This window comes from Ochotona curzoniae, unplaced genomic scaffold (genome assembly GCF_017591425.1).
Source record: "Ochotona curzoniae isolate NIBS_2020 unplaced genomic scaffold, NIBS_Ocur_1.0 scaffold_4505, whole genome shotgun sequence".
Taxonomy (NCBI): Eukaryota; Metazoa; Chordata; class Mammalia; order Lagomorpha; family Ochotonidae; genus Ochotona; species Ochotona curzoniae.
Window position 1 is genome coordinate 6,966,333 of NW_024467118.1, and position 10,595 is coordinate 6,976,927.

A 10,595-nucleotide genomic window follows, 5' to 3' on the forward strand; every position below is an offset into this window, starting at 1 on the left:
GCTGGACTATCTGACATTGTCTGTACCAGCAATGTTGGGGTACATTTAAATAAGAGACTGATGGAATTATGATTGCTTATGAAGGACAATATCACTGTAGTAAAATGGGGAAAATTTGTTGGGGGTTGGGAGCTTGGGGGAAAATCCCAGTCATTATGAAATTGTACCACATAATTCAAAAAAATCAAAATATTATCTGTATATATAATATATATGAAGAATTCAAAACAAAGAGGCATGGTCTATGGAACAGTACTATTTAGGTAACAAAGTCAGTCATCTACCCCAACACTGCTAGCTCTAATTCTTGGGCTTTCTCACCTACACCACCTTTGCAATTTCAAGTGTGGAACAGAGCAACTAAAGCTAAAATTACAAAGATAGAAGTGTTGGTCATAGTCAAACCAGAGCCTCAGGAGAAATCTAAGACTAAATGTCTTAATTTGACCACATATGCGTGACTTGAATGAGCTAGTCTACCTCTCTGTAAAACGAGGTGATTACACTAATTGAATAATTCCTCCTGGCTCCAAAATGTGATGATGTGTCAACTTTGTCAGCCACGCCTGTCTGATAATTGTGAACATCAATGGTTGTACTTGAGTTGACTCTGCAGGCAGGGATACACATTGCAAAAGAGTTATTTGAGGCAGCTCTGTGAGCAATTGAGTGTTTTAGGCTAAAGAAATTAGGTTTCAAACCTAATTATGACAAAGAATAAGCACCAGAAGAGAGGGAGTTTGTTTGAGCCTCAAACGCCATGACATGACTTTGTAGCTACTTAGGAACAGGCGGCAGATCTGGACTATGGAAAAGGAAAAGTCTTCCTAGCCAATTGCTTCATGCCGAAGGTCTGCTGACAGAAACAAATCTGTCATAGGACATATGACCCATTAGCTGCATACTTCTAGATTACAAAGAACAGCAAGCACACGTAGTCTCTCACCCAACTCTCACGACAATCTCCTGCAGTAGAAAGTAAGTAGGCATTGGCATATCATGAGCCATCGCTGAAAATTCTGGCCTTTGTTCAGAACAACCTTGAATAAAAATCCTTACCCCCAGCACCATCCAAAGGTGGGCTACGTTGGGGGAGCACTGGTTAAGTGCAGAACTCTAGGCTACTCACCGCTGATCATGCGGTCTTTACTGATATGGATGGAGAGAACGGAATGTTTGGAGTTAACAAGGCTGTTAGCTAGTATTCCCAGCTGCCAGGCTTCTCCTTACCTGGCCTTTGTACAAAACAGCAGGCATTTGTTGGAGTTTTTTTTTTAATGTATACCTGTAAGTATTTATAGTATTCTAACTTATTTGGTTCATGTTTTGTGACTTACAAGACAAAAAGAAAACTCAAAGGCTTTAAAAACCATATTGCTCCTTTAGTTTTAAAGTTTTCTAGGCAGTTTATCTTCCTTCTCCCCTCCACAGTTCAGATATTTTATACTTGTTTTATATACAACACCAAGGAATATTAGCTGGAATTATTGAAAGAATAATGAAAAATCATTTACTTTATTAAAGCAGCTATAAACATTTATACTTAATATCATTTTATAGCATTTTAAGGGAGATTGAATAAAGTGCTAAAAGTAGAAAATAAGTTTATTCATAATGGGATTACAGGCAAGTTCAGATTTCTAGGTGGTACTGCCCATATTCCCAGCAAAGACATACACATATCTCATCAACTACACAAGCTAAAGGATATTTAAAAAAAAAAAAGTTATATATTCACCTGTCTTTATTTTAGGTAGATAAAATGAGCTGTCTCTCTTCCCAGTGGTCCCCAGCAGCCAGGGCTGGATCAGGGCCAAGCCAGGAGACAAGATCTCAACCCACCTGTCTCCCACATGAGCAGCAGTGGCCCAACTACTTAGTCATCACCTACTAACTGCACAGGTGCATATTAACAGGGAGACAGAGAGAGAAGCTGAGCCAGGACTGAAACTCATTGCTCTGATGTGGGATGAGGGCATGTCAAGTGGAGATTTAATTGTTGCACCAAACACTCGTCCAAAGGCTATTTTTGGTAGCCAATTCTCTGATTGTCGGTGGATATGTGTGATTGGAAGGCTCCAGGGAAGCCATTATTCCACAAATAAATCCTCTCTCTGGTCAGGCTTAAGCTTTGTCCTCTTGGCTTTTGTTTATAATTCCTGTTGAAATATAGACAACCGTGGAGGATATATGATCCACTCTAAACACCAACTGCTCTGCCTCCTGAAAACACTTCACCAGCAAAGAGGAAAAGTTACTTAATAAAACCAAACCTATCTGAGAGTTAACTGTTTCCTCGAGCACAGTTTTTGGATGTGGATACATACACATACTAGTCACAGCCATTCTGCTTTGCAACACATGCGTATGTATACCTCAAACAATCACATGAGCAAAAAATGTGCAACTGAATGACACTTTTGATTACAAATACTGTTTATAGCCAACTGTTTGGTATATTGACAAGGACACAAACAGACCACTGGTGGAGCAATGGGATTTGATCTTTCATCTCCCTCAGTCATGCAGGAGCTAAGCTCCAGATACATTTATTAAGTACTTTCTACGGAGCAGACACTCTATGCAAGGGATCGGAGGTAAGAATTCATGTATCAGTTTTCTATGCTTTCTCTTATTTGATAACTCTTATACTAACAAAGGTATTTTTGTGAAATCAGTGTTCTCAGGGGTAAGTTTGTCAGCCCTTGAATTCCACATCTATTATTCCTCAGATTTCATGAACTGAAGAGATGCACACCGGAAATGTCACTGTCTTTCCTGTTCTCACATGCCTAGAATTACAATGAGATTTCAAATAACAGATTTTTGATGCCTAAATGCAGGACGCTTTTCAGATCACACCTCGATGCCATTCCTGGCTCCCAAAGAGCTGAGCAGCCTTGATTAAGATCTCATCTTGTAATTATACCCATTTTGCAGAATCTTTCCTGCAAAACACAAAACTCCACCAGGGTGTTGATCTTATTACTATGATCTGAGTAACTGCAAGAGGATCCAGATTCAGAAATTTGAACATAACCCTGATGCTCGACCTTGCTACCAGCCTCAGGACTGATCCCTTCCTGGCTCCACAAATCAGTTACAACAGCAAGAATTATTCCAGCTTAGGTGTCTTGTTTGTAAAATGGACATAACAATGCTTTGCTCATAAAGCTGTAATGCATACATATTAGTGATCCATATTAAGGATGCATAACTCTAACTAAGGCCAGTATGCAGCTCTCCTTCCTCCTCCTGGACAGTAATCTTCAAATGTCTTATTTAAAATCATAGCACATAGCACCTTCAGAAAGGCACAAAGCACTGTGCTGAATGAAGGGGTACATGCATATAAAATCACAGAATGATTAACTATCAATATTACCAAATATTTAATGTTACGAGCAGCAAACCGGGACAATATTTTAGCTATACAGTCTATGTATGTGTGTATGTATCTTCTAGACCAAAATAACACAGATGATCAGTAGTCACGCTGAATTTATTCACTTGCCGTATCATTTATTTCATCTTTTTCCTCCAAACTGGCACCCTGCTAGCTGTCTGCACCCTTTCCTGTAAGCTGATTAATGATTTGCGTACACAATTAGCATTTACTGAGCACTTATAGTCTACTACAGACTAGCTTCCAAAGATTCATAAGACTGTCTTTGCCTTCATAGGATTTATGTGCTACCAGGGAAAATCAACACATAAACAATTTATAATTAATGACGATGTTATGAAAGAAGCAGAAAAAAAAAAGTGCTATGGTTATAAAATGATTCATTTTTCCCAAGAGTTTGCTTACAGGAGCTTACGCACTGGAAAGTGATTTTTCTCTTTGTAAACTAAATTGACTTACTGGTAATAAAAATAGCTTCCATTTGTACAGTACTTTGCAAAGTGCTTTCACATCCATTTCTTCTTTTAATCCTCATAATGGATGTTCTATACTTTAGTGATTTTCTTGAAAATATATTCATCAAAGAATGAGATACGAGGCCAACTGATGAATAATACGAAAATTCAGTCTAACAGCCATAGGGAAAGGATGCAAGCTGAGACTGTAAACAGTATTCTAGAGGAGCCTCACAGAAATCATTCCAAGAAAAGATAACAACAATGCCCAGTTGGTTTCCCTTTATTCTCAATGTCATTTCCTTGCTTCCAATCTGCCCTAACATCTCCCTCCTCCTTGATTGAAAAAGACCTTCTAAGTATATTTCCAGATTCACCCTTGAAGCCATTTGCCACACTGGCCATAAAATGATCATTTTTAAAGGTGAATCGGGCCACATGATCTTCCTGTTGAAAGTCATTTAATTCTGGAGAGCTCCTCATTCCTGTAGGATAAAGCCTGGATGCTTTTGTACATGTCTAACCACTTTATCCTCTAAGCCTATCAACTGCTTCACACTCTTCATTGGTCAACTATTGGCCCATCCATATTCACTTATTATGCAAAAAATCACTGGAGTACTTTTATTTCTGTGCCTTTACAAGATGCACTCATTACCCTAGAATGCCCCTGGTTCTATCATTTTGTCTGGTAAAATGGTGGCAGACATAGAAAATGTGGTTCTTGTTGTTTATAAATAGTTATTTAATAATAATAGCAGAATCTTGGCAGCATAATTTCAGCTCTTTTTCCTCTTGTATCATCACTGCATAAAATAGAGTTTAGAAACAAGTAGTCTAGTTTTTTCTCCTGAAACATCAAGAAAAGAGCAATGTTCTCTAAATGGATGTTAAACACTTGTGATATTTGTATATTTTTAACACAGAGCTAAAATGTATTTATATTCCGTATTAAAGGACAAATTGGCATATATGACTACTACGGAATTTACATTCAAATGAAATAAACAGCCAATATAATAACTAAGTAAATTAAATCTTATAGGTTGGTGACATGTGCCATTAAAAAATGAAGGATGGCCTGAGAAAACAGTACTTTGGAGAGGATGGTCCATGAAGGTTTCCATGCAGAAGCCACATGTAGGTTAGTCTTAAAACATGAGGAGGCAGCACGGAAATTGGGAAGGGTGTGCCGGGTCAAGGACACAGCAAGCACAGGCACTGTGTCATGGAAAAGTGTGAAGTGTTTGAAGACTGCAAGACCAATGGGACTGACCATGCCAGGGTGAAAGGCTCAGTGATGCGACTTACGCTGGAACATGAACACTGTGGGCCAAGGCAAGGAAACCACTGGGGACTTTCAAGAAAATGAACAATCAACCACAGTGTCAAATTGGCTGCTGAGTGGAGAATGGATTACAAGAAGTCAGGAGTGAACTAGGGACACCACTGGCAGAACAGCCTAGTGGTCCCTTCAAGAGACACTGATCGTTAGGGCTAAAGCGGTGGCAGCAGCAATCGAGACAAGTAGATGGGTTCGAGACACACTTTGGGGATGAACCCAATCCATTTTGATGGATCAGGAACAAGAAGCAAGGATGCGTTAGGTCTCTGGCATGTAAATTTTGAGGTATCTCTAAGACATTCTGGTGAGGATGTCAAGTTGAATAAACACGCTTATATCTCAAAAGGAAATCCTGAGCCAGACACGCCAGTGGGAGTTTTAACTATACAAATGAGTTAATCTATTGAGTTAATATATTGAAAGTATCAAAATGAAATAATACATAAAAAACAGTAGCTACTTCCTTTGGCATGTAACAAACCATGCTTAAAATATATTAGTTATCAGAGACTGCTTATGGTGAAAACTTTCTTCACATGGTGTGACCAAAATATTGTGCGATAACAATAAACTGCATTCCTAACACTTTCTTCCTTCTTTCAATATTTATCTATTTTTATTGGAAAGACAGATTTACCAAGAGAAGGAGAGACAGAAAGATCTTCCATCCACCAGTCACTCCCCAAATGGCCGCAAAGACCATAGCTGAGCCAGTTGGAGTCAGGAGCTTCTTCTAGGTCTCCCACATGGGTGCAGGGTCCCAAGGCTTTGGGCCATCCTGTACTGCCACAGGCAAGAAGCTGGCTGGGAAGTGGAGGAACCAGGACACGAACTGGCACCCATATGGGAGCCCAGCGCATGCAAGGCAAGGATTAGCCACTAGGCTACTGCACAGGACCCTATTACTTTCTTTACAATGGAAATAAGAAACAGACAGTAATCTTCAAAAGTTATTCATGTATTTGAGGCTAATGTAGAGTGCTTTGTATATTTACATGTAGAAATGTAAAAGACACAAAGAAAACTCTAGCAAAAACATGTCACCCATATTGAAAAGTTCTGATAAACTACAGAAAAGACATATTACATTATATTTAAAATCATATTCATATAATTTGGCTTAAAATATGTTTTTAAGAAACTAAATGAAAACATGATTATAAGATTAGTAAGTTAATTTATGACCCAGCAGATTGAAATTTATGCTAGCACAGTAGTTATAATTAAGAAAACATGGCTTCACCCCATTATTTTGTTTCTATTATTAATCTTATCTGTGAACTTGTGAAAATTATATATCCTCTTTGTTCCTCAATATCCTAATCTGCAAAACACAGATAATTATAATCTATCTAATCAGGCTATCAGGTGAGCTTACAATAATGTGTGTAAATGTGCAGTAGGTACCTGAAGTAAAGAACAAATAAGCGATCTGCTTGGCTCTTGACCCTGTGTGAACCCTAGCATCTAGGTAATTTTAGAAATACTGATGGCCGGGCTTGAATCAAACCGGTTAAATCAGAATTTTTGGAGGAGGGCCTGAAACCAATCAAAACTGCATAAAGGCAGGCTGTGATTCTAACATGTGTCCAGGGTTGAAAACTACTGATATTTAATGAAAGCCCCATTCAAAATATAGGTGTGTCATCATCTTATTGTGTGTTTTTATTATAAATTGTATTTGTGCAGTCTAGAGTAATGTCAATTAAGCAAATGGTCATAATTTCAAAAAATCTGTCTTGTAGTTAAGTTTGGGAAAAATGTGAAGGAAAAAAATGTAAGAAAATTGGAGAAGCAAATAAATGCTACTTAGGGAAAGGAATGTTCTAAGCTCTCTGGAGTAAACTTGTAGCTCTTGAGTCCCAGTTCCACCACGCTGACTCTGTTACTTTAAGCTAATTCTTCAACCTCTGTTTCTTCATTTATAAAATACAGACAGTAACAGTGACTGCATTTCATCATGCTGTTAGAGACAGCATCAGATGATTTAACACTTATAAAATTCTTAGATAATATCTAGTATATAGGAAGCAAAATATATATGTATATATTAAAATGCGTAGGAGTATTCAAGATGAAATTTAGTAGTCATCAATATGTAAAAAGTTTTGAAGTGACTATCAGTAAGACATGGTTTAGGCCTTATATCAAAGATCCAAGGATCCTCAGTCATACTAGCCATCTCTCACTCTGAAAAGAGGATCCGTTAACTATCCAGGCCTGCATAAGACACCACGGAAGAGGTTAGTCCACGTGTCTGGCACCCTGAAGCCCTGAGGCTCAGATATATGATCAGCTGTAAGGAATTTTTAAAACACAAATATCATGCACAGGTGCTGGGCTCGGTTTAGATCCTTGGAGGCCGACTTCGAGTCATGGCAGTAACGGGCCCTTCTTCATCTCACCTAGACACACGCTTATCTAATTCTTAGGCTTGTTCAGAAGGCCTCGTCTCATACTCTTGCTCCATGCAGGCCACTCTTCACTTGTCCAACACATCTAAGGGTTTGCCTCCTCCAAGTCTTTGGGATGCTTGTGGAATGCTCTTCCTAGAATGTTTTTCCCACTCTGCTCTGACCATATCATCGCCGACCCTTACACCTTCTGAGACACAAGTACCATCCTCTTTCAATACATGTTTGCCTCTGCCTCCTATCAAAAATAACCATTCCCTTTTTTGCATTTACCTATCCCATGGCATTTCAACTAACATGACTGAATCCCCCTAACACCAGTGACACCTTCTATTTTATTTTATTTTATTTTACACATATATTTATTTTATCAGCAGCACCTATCACAATGTGAATTAATTGCACTGGCTTGGGGAATAGAAGGAAGGGATGGGGAGAAACAAAGAAGGAACGGCGTCCATCTGCATGATGGAAGCTCCAGAAGAGCATGAGTATATCCATGGGAACTTTCGGCTTCTGAGTTCAGTAAGGTCAACAAGCAACCCACTCTCAGCAGTGAGTCTCTCCACTGTTCTTACTGTACAGAGTAACACCGCTCCACATTTCAGTGATACTCAGAGCTCTGAGACAGGGAGAAGAGCTCTGCAAAGCTTCAGAGAGAGAGGTCATTTACAAACATTGTGAATTCTTTGACTTCCCATTTATCTAAATTCACTCTCATCTTTCAAAGATCTTCTCAACTGCCACTACTTCTTGGAAGTCTTTCAACTTAGCGGAGACAAAATTCTGAGACACACCATTTCCAGCACGGTGGATTAAGAGCGGGCACTTGGAGAGGCTGCTCAACTAATAGCTCTGTGGTTTAAGGCAAGTTCCTTAACACTTCAATGTCTCAATGCACTTGCTTGCAATAAAGGGACAATGGTTCCTCTTAGCAAAGACGTATAAAGAAGAATTAATATGTATAATAAAGACCTTCACATGGAACTAAATAATGTTAGGATTTTATATTATGCATTGTTAACAATTCCTATTATAAATGTTACATTAATAGCATAGGAAAGAATTACTGAATTTCCCTCCATCCTCTTTCTACCCTTTTTTTGTTTTTCCTTCCACCTGTAAATAGAAAAAAATGTAGCTACCTGTATTTTAATTCCAATAACATCATTCATTTTAGATGTCAGAGGACTATACATACTGACCATATAGAGATTATACTTTTACCTTGTATGTACATAGTCCAGTATACGCTTAACTTACAAAACAGATTTCTCTTCTGTGAACCCTCTGTGGTGCTGATTGCTTCAGAATTTATATCAGCAATTGTGCAACTTGACAAGATAACCCTTGTGTAACGCTGGAGAAATGAAAGGACACCCTTGCCCAAGATTCATAAGTTTCAAGTAAGACAGTATGTGTCAGGTGTACTGGGACACTCTTCTTGAAACCAGAATGAACGGGACACAAGTAGAAAGCTGGTTACTCAGCTCAGTTTCAGTTCCTTCCTAACTTTGGGAAACCTCTACTATCTGTGAAGACCAAGCCATCAAAGAATTATCTATGTGTAGTTGGAGATTAGGCTAAGCAAACACCTACAGACACCCACCAGCCCCATTTCCACCCTCCCATCAGGAGGGCCAACATCTTTCTGAGCAAATGAGCTGCAGAGGGCTCCAAAGAGACTGAGACCCTTAGGATCTGGGGATCCTTAACATGATGCGTAAAGAAACATTCCAGGTTATTCCCCATAAGGATAAATAAACAACCTGCTAATAGATTATTTTCAGTTTATATTTAAAATCAACGAACAATTTCACATACAGTGTGAATTTGGAGAATTATTATTTTAAGCTTATTTACACATTTGAAAGCGGGCAACAGTGAAGGGGAGACTTATTTCCCTAATGTCACAACAACCAGAACCGTACCAGGTAGAATCGAGGGGCCAGGAAATGCATCCAGGTCTCCCCCATGGGTGGCAGGGACCCAAGCCTTGAACAATAATCACTGCCTACCAAGATAGACACTATAAGGAAATCAAATCCAAAGCAGACACAGGACTGGAACCTAAGCACTTCAAAACGACATGTAGGCATCCCAAGCACCGGCTCAACTGCTGACTGTAGAGCCTACCCTCATTTTGAGCATTCCTGATTATAAAAAAGACACTGTTTTAGAAGCCGCATGTTTTTCTAGACATCTTGTGTTCTTACCAGATCAAGTTCTTAAGTTCCTCAAGGAAAGATGTCCTCTTGATCAAAAGGTTTTCTTGCTTTGTCCAATTCCTCTCTGCAGACTTTTAATCCAGCCACTGAACAGTCATTCTGTCCTGTTGAGCAAAAAAAAAAAAAACCTGTGTCTTGATTGGTTTACTTCACTTCCATCATTTACTCACCAACAAAATTTGGATAATAATACTGCCTACTCCCTCCATCTCACAGAATTAGTTTGAGGACACAAGAACTGCTAATGAAGCCAATGCTCAGCTACCAAATGTCACTGCGTGCCCACTCATTCCATCCTACAGCACAGCCCAAGAGCTTCAATCCAGGATGTCCAGAATAGGGCAAGAGGCAAGCAGAATCAGACAAGGAGATAACAGCAGTGACACCCTCCCTCCTGGATCTCTGAAGCACAATCTACAACACGATACATTCCACGGCCAAGGCAAGGAAAGCACTTTGACACGTTCAACCAATCTGGTAGATGCTGGGGAAGGGAATGGTTTGCCTCCTGGTGGAGCTGCTTCCTTTGGACACAATTATATGGAATAGTGAGCAGCCCCAAGCAGTAAGCAATCAAAAGTAACAGCAGATAAGTGATGGATGCTCTGGTTTTGATGAAGGGAATCTGGGAGGAGTACCAAGAGTATCTACTGTACTGCATTTTCTTAACAGTGTAACTTTGGATAACCACTACTCCCTTACTCTCAAGATGGCCAGGTGGAATTGAATCATCTCCATCTCCTACTC

The 10,595-nt window shown here is 39.3% G+C and overlaps 1 long non-coding RNA gene across 1 annotated transcript in view; it reads right to left on the bottom strand.

The window, feature by feature from the left end:
• The window catches only part of LOC121146798, a 53,865-nt gene extending 43,917 nt beyond the window's left edge, over nt 1-9,948 (bottom strand). The window contains exon 1 of the long non-coding RNA XR_005882249.1: nt 9,837-9,948. This is a non-coding gene — a long non-coding RNA (uncharacterized LOC121146798). The remainder of the gene's footprint in view (nt 1-9,836) is intronic.
• Between the last annotated feature and the right edge of the window lie 647 nt (nt 9,949-10,595).